The sequence below is a fragment of the Saccostrea echinata genome, unplaced genomic scaffold (assembly GCF_033153115.1).
Source record: "Saccostrea echinata isolate AGI-Se365-2 ecotype Australia unplaced genomic scaffold, CSIRO_AGI_Sech_v1 ptg000036l, whole genome shotgun sequence".
Lineage (NCBI taxonomy): Eukaryota > Metazoa > Mollusca > Bivalvia > Ostreida > Ostreidae > Saccostrea > Saccostrea echinata.
In genome coordinates, this window is record NW_026889785.1 from 3,682,580 (window position 1) to 3,696,109 (window position 13,530).

Below are 13,530 nucleotides of genomic sequence, written 5' to 3' on the forward strand. Positions count from 1 at the left end.
GTATACTAGTATAGTGTAAATACATGTATTGAATCTAAAGGGTAGTCATGATGTCCAATTTAAAAAAAAACCCAGCAAAACCTGTGTTGGAAAATGTCGATAAAATGTCGATAAAAAACCTCCAGTTTTTGGCTTCAATCTCCAGCTGAAAATTTTTAAATCTCCAGTTGTGACTTGACAGATCTGTCACATGTATGCACTGGTATAGATTTATATAAGAACAAATTTTTAAAGGTATAACAAATTATAATATTAATTAAGGCCCTAGTTATAACAGCTATTCATACTTGTTGAAGAATATATAACAATAATTATCATGTTTATACATGTAGTATGTTAGATAGTGTATTGTTGATTTTTTGCATTTTTTTGTTTCAATAAAAAAAATAAGTCTTGGTGAAATTACATGCTCTCATGCATTTAAATATAAGGTATAGCAATGGGATTTGACAATGTCATGTCAGGGCTAACAGACAGAGACTGAACCATAAAATAGATAACATACATCAGTGTTTGTGCGTACATTTATACATTTGCTGGCATATACATGTAAACATCAGTGCTGTAAGCAGCTGTTAAATTTTAGATAAGAAAAATTCTAACCTTCATTTCCATGGTTCACGCCAATCATATATTAAAATGTCACCGTGAACTCTTTCATCACTCGCTACATTTATCACAAGACTGTTCATCGCTGTTAATGTGATCGTCAGAATTTCCTCGTAAACAATTTGCGCAAGAATATATATATCCCTTTAAAACTAATGCTCCCTGTACGCAACCAAGGAGTTTATGTGCTTCGTAGATGTGGATTAAACGTGCATGTCTACATACGGCTCGTACGTTAAGAAAATGTACAACTGTCAATTTCACATTTGGCCATTTCTGTCTGTAATTCCGACTTGCATGGCTACTTTCGGGGACGTACTAAAGATTTGATATACTAAAGACCTGATATTCAACCTGATGATTTTTCAAAAAATAAAATAATCAGATTGAGTGTTAAACATGATTTATTTTTAAAAATTATTGATTATGAAGCATTATGCTATACTAAACTACACTTTTTTAAAAATATTTGCCAACAAAGCATCAGATCAAATCACGTTTTTCGTATATCGGGTCTTTAGTGTCTTCTTCCCACAATGCCGCTCGTGATTGTTTACATCCAGGTTACAAACAAGAGGCCCCGATTAAGACTCTTTCTATACGGATGCATTTGTAAATCTTGATTTACCTTTACTTGTGTAAATAACTTGCATTTATAAACGATTTAAATAACAGAAAATAGAGAAATCGAATCAAAACAATTTATTTAAAACACAACAAGTATCTAAAAGCGTACAAGCATGTGTTACGATGCCCTAAAAGGCGTGGCTGGTTTGTAGACAACTTGTTCCTGTACGATTCTCGAATAATTATTATATAAAATATAGCACGGAGCTTGTTTCTCTTAATACCACATGACAAGATTTAATATGTTAGAAATTATGTCATTCAAACTTTTTCATAATATTTTTAATATTTTTAGCTATACAAAAAATACTTTTATGACCTGCTGTCCCCTGAATATAGGGGCCAGCCCCTTTTTCTTGATGTTATCTGAAAGCTCTCGTAATTACACACAACTTTTATTCTATATGTCTTACCAAATTTTTATCAGTTTAAAAGTTATTAAACAAAAAGCAGCAAAATTTCATGGAAAAATAATTCTTAAAACTTGCCGTCACATAGCTTCCGAACTTAAAAAAATTAGCCTACAATTTTAATGTTCTGCGCATCTGCAATGTATTAGTTACAAGTTCTCCAGTTTTCATGCAAATATCATGTGTCGTTATTGAGAATTCTAATGGACAAGAGACCCTCCAAATATCGATTAAAGGGCAATAACTCATGAACGGGGGTATATATCAAAAATTTGAAAAAACCGTTTTTAGGCAATAATACACTGTATCTACCCTGAAAGTTTCATAGCAATCGGACAAAAGGTCTCCGAGAAATCGCCTGCTGAAAATCGGCGGGAAAAAAAAAATAAAATAATAATAAGAAACAGTAGAATAACAGTAGGGTCTTCCGAAGGAAGCTCGGAAGACCCTAATAAGAAACAGAGTAAAAACAATATGTTCCCCAACTTCGTTTGGGGAACATAATAATAATAATAAGAAACAGAGTAAAAACAATATGTTCCCCAACTTCGTTTGGGGAACATAATTAGGGTGGATGGATTTTAGTTTCAGCGAAAAAAGGTACAAACAAGTCAAGAATACAATAAAGAACCCAGATGTTTCAAACAGAAGCATTATGCTTCCGGGAAATACGGATTATGAAGAAACTTTAAGGCGTGTCATTATGGAGTTCTTCCCTACCGGGAAAAGTGTGAGAGGAAAAGAAATCTCTTTCTCTTTTGAACTTGGCAATAGCAAAGGGCAGCCCTTAAACAAAAACAATTTCTCAGTTCATAACTGGTTACTAAACCTAGAAACACAACGACCGAGACTGTACCTTCTAAGCAAGAGAAAGGTAATGGTATATCATATTGCACAAACATAGTACTGTATACAGGGAAATTTTTGCCCCCATTTTATTTTCGCCCTACTCACAGTTGGGCGAATTTAAAACGGGACGAATTCGAAGAACACAGTATAATTTCTTAAATAGAACTAATAATGACTGGGTGAATTAACGGGGCACAATTGTTTGCAAGTGTGAAAGGGCAAAAATAACCCTGTATACAGTAGTCATACTGCTTTAAATTACAATCCAATATAGAAATGTATTTTTCAGCAATATCATATTGAATGAATCAATTATATTTTGAGCAATTGAATTATTAAGTATGTTACTGGTTTTATAGGTAATAAATTTTACAATTGAGTCACATTCGGAAAGCGACTATGACTTTGAATTGCCTGATGTATCAGACTTTCTTAATGAAATACCAATCACATCATGTGGCTCAACAGTTACTGTTGGATCCAGTATTGTGGTAAGCACTAAAACTTACAACATACATGTATATACAATGGAATTTCTACATGTTATATGCATGGTGCATTCCTGATTTATCTGGAATTCTAAATACAGTTTTTTGTCAATGTACATTGGTCAAATTAATGCAACTGACAGAGATTGCACATATAGACAACATTGAAAACTTGCTTTTCTTAATTTGGTAATTTATAATATGACGATCAAGGACAGTAGGCTAGCTAGAACTTAGAGGTACTGTCCCAAGTTGCAAAAAGATGTGAAATATTTCTGTTATATCATATTTAATGTAAAAAGTTTAATTATTTACCCTAAAGAATGTTGACTATCACACCTGAAACAGTTATATAACACACAACTTGGTTCGAGATTTAATGATTTTGATTTGTAAGCAATTGAACATAGTTCAAAACATCATGAAAATATTTTTAGATTTTAATGATTTTGACATTTTTTTTTATATTTTAAAAATGTTAAAGAAACATATACAGATGTATCACAAGGCTTTGAGGGTGACTAAACCAGAATATTTGCCCTTTGATGACAGGAAATCCCTGGAGTGTTATGTCACCCTTGCCTTTGGCATCTGGTGACATAACACTCCAGGGATTTCCTATCCCTTTGGGAAAAACATTCTGTTATGTCACTCTTGAAGCCATGTGATATATGTACAATAAAACAGCAGTTTAATTCGACAAACAGTTTTGCCAATGTTACTATAAATAGATATTTCTTGGAAATTCTCTCAGAACACTACTCCCCTAACAGTTTTTGGTCCAAATTCAATATGGCTTGGTACACAAGTAGACTACACTAGGATACAATTAATTCTGCTGATCAGTTTCTGATTTTGAACAAGAGTGTTGCCATGGTTACTAAAAATAGAAATATATTTGAAATTCTTCAAAATACTAATTTTCCTACAGTTTTTGTCTTATTAGACTGACTATACTAAAATACACATCTTCCTTTAGTATAAGTACACACCAGTAGAGACATATGTTTTGACTGGATTTGTTAAAGTAATAGACATAGAGTAAAATTATGTTTCTAGATTAAATTTGAATTTTACAATGTTAAGTATCTGAATTCTTACCATCAATCTACCATAAGAAATGCAAATTGAGGCAATTCATTATACATCTTAATAACCTGTTACTGCATGAATTTTATCTTTTACAATTTTCAGCAGAGCTCAGTGGCTCAAGGTCACACACCAAGTGTAAGTATACATTGTACATTTCTGTTATTATAGATCATTCAAAATTTTTGTTTGAGTCTAATAAATTCAGTGTAACACTGTCTGCTTTTTGATGAAAAATAATGTGACATAAACAGAGAGCGTCAGGGGGAAACTGCATGATTATTGTCAATTTGTGCTTGAATGAACTGAAGACACAAATACCCTTGTGTCAATAAACAATATAGTCACTAAATCTAGCTAGTATAGACCAGTAATAAAAGATATAACAGTACATTAAACCTTAATCATTTCAAGAAATATTGTCCCATGCAGTGATACTGCTGAGTTACGTGCATGTATATATACCTATATTGATGCAAAGCTGTTCTAACATGGTCAGTTACTTTACTTGAGTAGGTAGAAATTAATGGCATTGTAGTTTAAAATGAACATTGTGCTTAAAAGCTGGATAAGGGTATTGATCTCAAGATTTAATTATGATATATTATCATTCTCATATCAACACTCTTTTACTTTCTTTTTTCAGTCAGGAATTCTTGCTCAAGCTAATGTTTCAACTGCAAGTACATTCACTGGTCATTATGGTCATTACATTGTCTCTAAGTTTTAGTTTTAAAGCTGACACTTTAGCCAGAGGCTTGAATGAATTCTATATTAATTGATATGTGTTCAGAGCCTGTCAGTTTAAATATGTTTGGATTCTCTCTGTTGCGTGTTAATATTGTCACTTAAGGACAGATGACACAAACTGTTATCAAAAATCTTGAAAATGACAACTTCAGTCATGTTTATAGAAGTAAAATGAATAAGTTTAACTGCATTAAGTTTTCAATTTTTTTTATTCAAAATTTCACAAAAATGGGATTTAAAGTGTCAAAAAGTTATATAGATTATAAAGGATGGTTGCAGAAGGGTAGAATTTAGAGCATCATAGAAAGTTTACAATTTCTTAGTTTTTTAAAAATTTATTATTTGAATAATTTACAACCCAAATTGGTCCAAAAATATACTGGTATACCGATCCAAGCATCCATTTTTTTGTTTGTATGATCATCTTTCTTTAAAGCATTAGAGCAGTATGTGAATCAACGGAAGTGAGCATATTGTGGCCAATGGGCACCTTGTGAAAATAATTAAAGGATAATAATGATTTTTAGAAAATGCAGATGCTCTGTAAGAAATCACTTTGTCTAGATCTGTTCATCTTTCAACACTTTTATGTGATGCAATTACTTGAGTATGATGTTCAACCTACAGGGTTCATATAACTACATACTAGGTGGATGGGAAAATTGGTAAGAAAAAGATACCTGTATAGTTTGGAGTCACTTGGTCAAAGGTCACGATAATTGATATATAAGTATATTGACTGATAAATACAGACATTGTGAATCATGATACAGTTTACCAGTTTTGTGCAGGAACACTTTACCATACATGCTTTATCTTAACAAGGATATTTGACAATGAATAGTTTGCATAGAATAGATTTTCATTAGAAATATACCTGGTCATAATGCATAAATCATAATAAATTCGCAATATAATATGAACCCAAAGGAGATGGGTGAACAAGGCGTGCAGAATGCCTATAGCTTCAAATATATATAAATCATATTCAATTTGTGAATTAAGTATTCAGAGTAAAGTTCTCATTATTGAAATGTATGAAATTATGATAAACAAAACTTTTCTGTGAAAAAATTTTTTCGACCAAAATTATACTTTTATTAAAAAAATAATGTGGTTTTCTTGGGATTCAAACCCTAGCAATAAAAATCCTTAGTATCATATTGCTTTTAGACTAACACCCTAACCACTATGCTACGTACTCATCTCCTGATGAACAGTGACATTTAAATCTTGTTTATGATATGGCCCTATATGTGAAATGGACTTAAAGTATTTCTCAAAAAGATGCGAATATTTTGTCATAAAAGTGTATTTTTGAGGTATAGTGGGCCTTTGCTCCATGTTTTTGTCAACCACAAAATGTACATTTTTATGCAAACTTTTAGGATTAGCTTTTGAAAAAATGGAGCGAAGTCCGTTACCCACTCATATTGAAAAATTGCGCTATTGTATGAGAAAATGAAAATTTTTACCCTCATTAGTATGTGTATGCTATTTCATAGGCAAAAAATTTCAATCTTTGTGAGATTTTTGCAAAGTGTAGAGATTTTACATAAAGTATACTTTAATGATAGATGAAATATCAAAGAAAATGTTTATATAATTGAGATGTGATTTTTCACTTCCATGTTTGTCACACTATAGGCATTTTGCTCACCTTACTCACCCATCTTCTTATGAAATAAAGCTCTTGATTTGAATATAACACCCAAAATGTTGATGTGAACTTGAGTACAGTCCAGGTAACTTAATTGTACCATTATAAAAGATGCAATAATTCAATTCTGCCAATGATATATTTTATAATTTTAGCCAGCAACTGTGACATTTGTGCAGACTGACACTCCAACTGTAAGTAATTTCATTTCCATATAATATGTCTTGTTAGCTCATCTGAGCTGAAAGCTCTGATCCCATTTTGTCTGTTGTCCGTCTGTCTGTAAATTTTTCACATTTTCAACTTTTTCTCCAGAACCACTGGGCCAATTTCATCCAAACTTGCTACAAAGCATCATTGGGTGAAGGGAATTCAGATCTGTACAAATGAAGGGCCATGCCCTCTTTCAAAGGGAGATAATGAAGAATTAGTGCAATTTGGTGATATGTATTAAAAATCTCTTCCTCGACAACCACCGAGACAGAAGAGTTGTAACTTATGTGAAACCTTTTACACAAAGTGTAGATTCAAGTTTATTCAAATCATGACCCCCTGGGGTAGGTTGGGACCACAATGGGGTTCAATTCTTTTAAAAAGGAATATGTAGGACAAAATCTGAAATCTTCTTGAGAACAGAAAAATCTTGATTAGTTATATTAATATCCTCAGGAAGTATAGATTCACATTTCTTCAAATCACAACCCCTTGTGAAGGGGGGGGGGGGGCACAATGGGCAATCAAAGTTATTCAAATCAGGAATATTTAGTAAAAATCTTTAAAATCCTATTCTTAAGAACAGCAAAGTCATGATTGGTCATATTTATATGGAAGCATCCTCAGGTAGTGTTGTTTCAAGTTTGTTCAAATCTTGACCCCCTGGGTTAGGGTGGGTCACAATGGACGATCAAAGTTTAACATAGGAGCATATAGAAAAAATCTTTAAAAAATCTTCTCAAGAACAGCAAAGCCATGATTAGTCATATTTATATGGAAGCATCCTCAGGTAGTGTAGTTTCAAGTTTGTTCAAATCTTGACCCAAGGAATAGGACGAGGCTGCAAAGCAATCAAAACTTTACATAGGAATACATTGGAAAAATCTTTAAACATCTTCTTCTAAAGAACAGCAAACCCATGATAAGTTATATTATATGGAAGCATCCTCAGGTAGTAAAGATTCAACTTTGTGAAAATCATGACCCCTGGGTTAGGGAGGTGCCACAGTCAACAATCAAAGTTTTACATTGTTATATGTAGGAAATATCTTTAAAAATCTTCTAGGTTGTGACCACTTATATATTTAAACTTTTCAATACTGATTTCTGCTTTTTCCTATCCAAAGTACTCAGGTGAGCCACATTGCCCATGGGCCTCTTGTTTTTTACATACATTTGGCACAAAAATGATTAAAGTGAATATTACTTAAAAAGTTGAAGATTAGGCCCAAAAAAATAATAGTCTTGTTTCCTGCTACCCGACCGACCCTATTTTTTTGCACGCGACCCTAAAGTTTTTTTTAATAGTTTTGAAAAAAAAAAATCAAGAAATTCTGGAATTTTATCGTTCTGTCACCGTAACTGGTTTCCATGTTAACACAAAACAAGCATTTCATGATGAAATTCTTTGTTATAAAATATGAACTTTCATAAAATACCACTTGAGTTGTGCATCAAAAGACATGAAATTGAATTTTAAAAGACATAATTGACCTGTGACATGTTAAAAAATTGACCTGTGACAAGTTTAATTTGATGTTGTACATGTATTAGTTCATATCCAAAATATGCTGTCGCAAAAAAAAAAAAAAAAAAAAAAAAAAATTAAGTAAAATAATTTTCCTACCCACCTACCCTATTTTTTTCAGGCTGGTAGCAGGAAAAAAGACTATTCTTTTTTTGGCCTTATTATAGAGCTTATATGGTATTGAGAATAGTGAGTCACCCTAATGCTGAAAGAACCCAAATGATTTCCCCTAAATGAAATAATTTCATATACAAATACTTTTATTATTATTTACATGCAAGTGAATATATGATTTCATCTTTTTTGAAACAGATATCCTTTAGAAGGAGTGAGAGAAACACAACTTGTGGAATTTGCCTGGACAGGCCCAAAAGTGCTTTTCTATTATGTGGCCACACCTTTTGTATGGTGTGTGCCACACAAATGGAGGCAAACAAGTTAGTTTGTCCCATTTGCAGGGACCCAATACTGAAAGTAAACCCCCTTTTCCAGTAAGAAGTAAATGAAGAGAAGTAAAGAAATGGCGTTCATCATTTGAACTTCATTTCTAGGCATATACTTAGCTCTACTGGTCAGAGATCAGAAGAGCTTATGTGATAGTGAGGTGTCCGTCATTTGTCTGTCCGTCTGTAAACAGTTTTTCAAAATGCTATTCCTCCTACAATATTAATATGGAACAGAAGTAGACTACACTAAGATAAATAATTCAATTGATAGGTTTTTGATTTCAATGAACCATGTTGCCATAGTTACTAAAATAGAAATTTCTGTTAAATATTTTCAAAATTCTTCTCCTCCTGCAGTTTTCATCTGATTTTATTATAATTTGGCATACATGTAGATTACACAAAGATACATAATTCTCTGTATCGGTTTTGATGATGTATTGTTCCATGGTTACTAAAAATAGAAATTTCTTTGAAATACTTTCAAAATGCTCCAACCATTTTGGTCTGATTTCAGTATAACTTGGCACAAAAGTAGACTACACTACATACATAATTCTATCTATTGATTTCTAATTTTTAGAAACGGTGTTGCCAAGGTTACTAAAATTAGAATTTTTTTGAAATTCTTTCAAATAGCTACTCCTCCTACAGTTTTTATCTGATTTCACTATAACTTAGCACACAAGTAGACTTTTCTATTTCTTTGTGAAAAGTACAAACCAGTAGAGCTACAGTCTCTTCATAGACTTATGGTTTATTGTTTTTCGCTTTTTTAACAAATTATACTTGTTATGTATCAATTATTTTTCCTTCTATGATGTAAAATCAGCTTTTATCTAAAATATAGTTTTTATGGTTAATTTCACATTTTTTTTCATCTATTAATAATTTGTAGAGGTATATGTTTGCAAATTGCTTCATTTTTGAATTTGAAATTTTGAACATTTCTACACCATTTTCAAAAGATTAATTTCCTGAAAACATAATTTGAAAAAAATTAAGAGCAACTAAGTGATGAAGACACTCTTTCTTTTTTAAGCATTTTGAAAGGAATTCAAGTGCATATTTTCTTTACTGTTAAAATAGTTTACCGTAATTATTTGTGTATTATTGTCATACTAACAACATGGGTTAGTTATTATACAATTTTGACTTATCTTTTAAGGTAGTGCAAAATAGATAGGGCAAAATTTTCCTCACATTCAATTTTTTTGAAACTGATATTTTGTTCTAGGATACGAAATCTCTCTGTATATTTAATATCAAAGAAATTCAACCGCACATTTTTTGCCCTCATGGTTTGAAATATGGCCTATCAGACTCCTGAAAGAAGACTGTGGAATCAGACATTCGACTTAAGAAAGTGCCTTATTTAAAATTTATCGATATATTACAAATTTGTGTGATGCTGTTGTTAAAGGCAACCTTTTTGTTACTAAAATTCGGTAAAATATAGTGATGCCGGTAAATTTGAGTAAAATATGATGTAAAAATAGAACACACATGCATGGCCATGGAATTGAAAATTCAATATGCTACACTTTTACCTCTTTTAAAAGAATACATATCGTTCAATTTTTACAAAAAAACCCAACAGAATGATTGAAATGTATCACAGAATAAAATGTGTCAAAATACGGAAAATTGAACCGGTGGTTTCAAACATTTTGGCAATTAAAAAAAAAATCAATGGCAAAAAACTCAAAGATTCAGTAGATGATGTCACAGTATTTGACCTTTGACCTCTTAATATATGACCTTGACCTTTATTGTACACAAAGAATGGAGACTCCTTATATATATCCAAATATCAGCCCTCTACTTTTTATGGATCAAAAGTTCCACTGCAAATATAATAACAGACTGTTCTATGGCATAAAGACAGCATAAACACAGTCTAAAATGTAAGCTCCCAAGTGACCAACATATAGGATGTCTCTGATTTTTTAACAAATTTGATGAAAACATGTTACAGCTTATTACTTTTCTTACAAAGATCAATGATTATAGACAATATAGTTGTATTATTCTTTTTTACTCCTGTACATTTTAAGAAATGAGTTGAAATAGGTTTCATGGGTGTTTTGTACTACCTTAATTGATCATTATTTTACCAAAGTCACCCTATTGTAGATAAAATGCAGGGATGCTGCATCTTTTTCCTATTTCAAATTCTTGTTGTTAAAAGGAAACCTGCATCATCCTCCAGCTCAGGAGATGTTTTACAGTGACCTGTCTGTCCATTTAACTGACATTTTACTTGTCTAGAGTATACTTTCCATTCTATTGGCCCAGTATCGTGTACTTGGGTAAAGACTGCACATGTACAGTGACTTTAAACAAAGTTTTCAACTGTAACATGTCAAAGGGGAAGCATCATATAAATTTTATTCGCAAAACTGTTTGTTGATTTGTGTTAAAGGGAAAAAAATCTTTAAAAGATAGTATTGAAATTCATTGTGATTTCATGAAGTACGCATAAAACTTGAATTTTTTCCACAGGAAATCGATGAGTTGAAGCACTTAAACTATAATGACGTCTGTATTTATGGCTTGTAAGGAATATTTTGACATGATTTTCCTTCATTAAATGTGAAAAAAAATTAAAATTAAAATAAATATATTTTACAATTGAGGGAACGAAATGTCAGATACTGGTTGTGCAGATATAGTTGTCAATTGCATGTATTTTTGTTGCAGGTACTCTCTTTAATAAACATAATTAAACAATTTAAACTTTTTTGTGTTTCAATATTTTTTTGTTGTGTCGACAGTGGGTAAATGTTGAGATTTTGAAAATAAGATCTTCGTATGCTCATTAAAGTCATCTTGCTGTTGCTGATTAAGGACCTCAAATGAAACCCCATGCTGTAACAAATTATGTATGCAGGACTAATGGATAGATTTGCACAAACTTACATACACTAAGGATTCAAGCATAAAGTAATTTTACAGATTGTACACTGAATTATCATCCCAGAAGAAAGTAACATGGCAAAGATAATTAGCGACCTTGTCAATACAGTGAAACATGCCTAATCCGGATGTTGTGTATTCCGAAATCATGCCTAAAACGATGTAAGCTTAAAGTCAAATTGTTTGAAAGGTTGTCTGATCCGGAATGTTGTCTAAACCGGCCAATTTCTTTGGAACCAGTGATGTTCAGATTAGACAAGTTTACTGTAATTATTTGAGGAAGGATTCTAATATATGAAGGTACATGTATTTTTATGTCAAAAAGAGAATTTTTTATATGAAGAGTTGAGTTCTTGATCTCTTAAAATGATTTCTTGATTTCTAAGAATCAAATATTTGTCAAAAATTCAATAAATTTGACTTAAAACTTTTAACGAATTTCTAACCTTGACTTATATTGTTTGTTTTCGTTAGCTTAGATTTTTTTTCTGAGGATTATCATAATAATGAAAAAAGGAAGATTTAAAAAAAGAAAGAAAATGTGCCAGTGTTTTGAATCATTCTTAGTTTGGCATTCGAGGCGTCTGTAGAATTGTATCTGAGGAACTCTTAATTAAGGGATGTTAGATACTGTATGTGTATCATTGGTTAGTAAGGTCCAGTATTCTCAATGGGAATTTTATATTTGCAATAAAACTTGCCAATTTCAGTTAGGGATGCAAACTCTTCTCACCCCAATATATTGCTTGATCCAACCATACAACTAGTAAAATACATGTAGGTATCGTTTGCCTTTAGTCCGGTGGGTTTGCCTGACACATATTTTGGTGATGCTGGCTTTTAGTGTTGCAGACTTGTCACTTGACAAATATGATCATGCAACCACAAGTGCTTGTGAATAGGACACCCCCTCCCTTCCCTACATATATACCCCAGGTCCAAGGATATTTTTGTTGTCTTTTTTCAAAAGTTATTCTTCTAACACACATTTACAATGTATTCTATATGGAAAATCCACACAAAAAAAATAACGTAGAATAAACGTTTATTAAAAAAAATAATACCCGCGGTAAATAAAAATCTTATATTTACAGCGGGATGATTTCTTCCAATAAAGCGTTTATTCTACGTTATTTTATTTATTTATTTATTTATTTATTTATTTATTTATTTTTTGGATTGACTGTATCAAGAGACAAAATAATAATAAAATAAAATACCATGAGCAATAACATTCGATTTTTTTTTATATCAGACTTTTTCTTTAAATGCATGTAAGCAGTTTGCAGTTTTCATACTTAAAAAAAAAAATTCTGCTGTGATGAACAAAATCCTTTAATGATATCAGAGAGTCTAATTTGTTGATGTAAATTAAAATGATAAAATTAAATGAATATTTTTGATATTTGTTATATCAAGAAAGTGAATATTTACAGAAAAGTCCTCAAAAAATAAAACAACACCATCCATACTTATTTGATTTATATCATTAAATTTGTCATTTGTTACATAATTGGTTGCTTGCTATATGATGCTCACTAATACTCTAGTTTCGACTTAGTGGCGTCGGTGATCGTTACATGACGCGCATGTTAAATTGGAACCGGGACAGTGCCCCTAAAATTCTGTATATGTATAGTTTATATATACTTTATGCTTGTGCTCCCCCAATTATAAAGTCTGATGGCATCCCCTATTTTGCTTGTCAATGAATTGTTGCTTGGTAGTCCCCTCCCCCCCCCCTCCGCCCCCAAAACTGATGGTGTTTCGTTGTGTCCCCCAAAGCGAAATTGCTTCCTACGGACCTGTTATTTTGGCATTAGCGGGGGATCAAGTGATCATTCTCACCAATTATATGTCTGTATTGTGTTTTCTAAAGATACAATTTACTAGTAATTTCATCCTTGGTAGGTAAATGGTTGTTCTATCATTAAATGTTGCA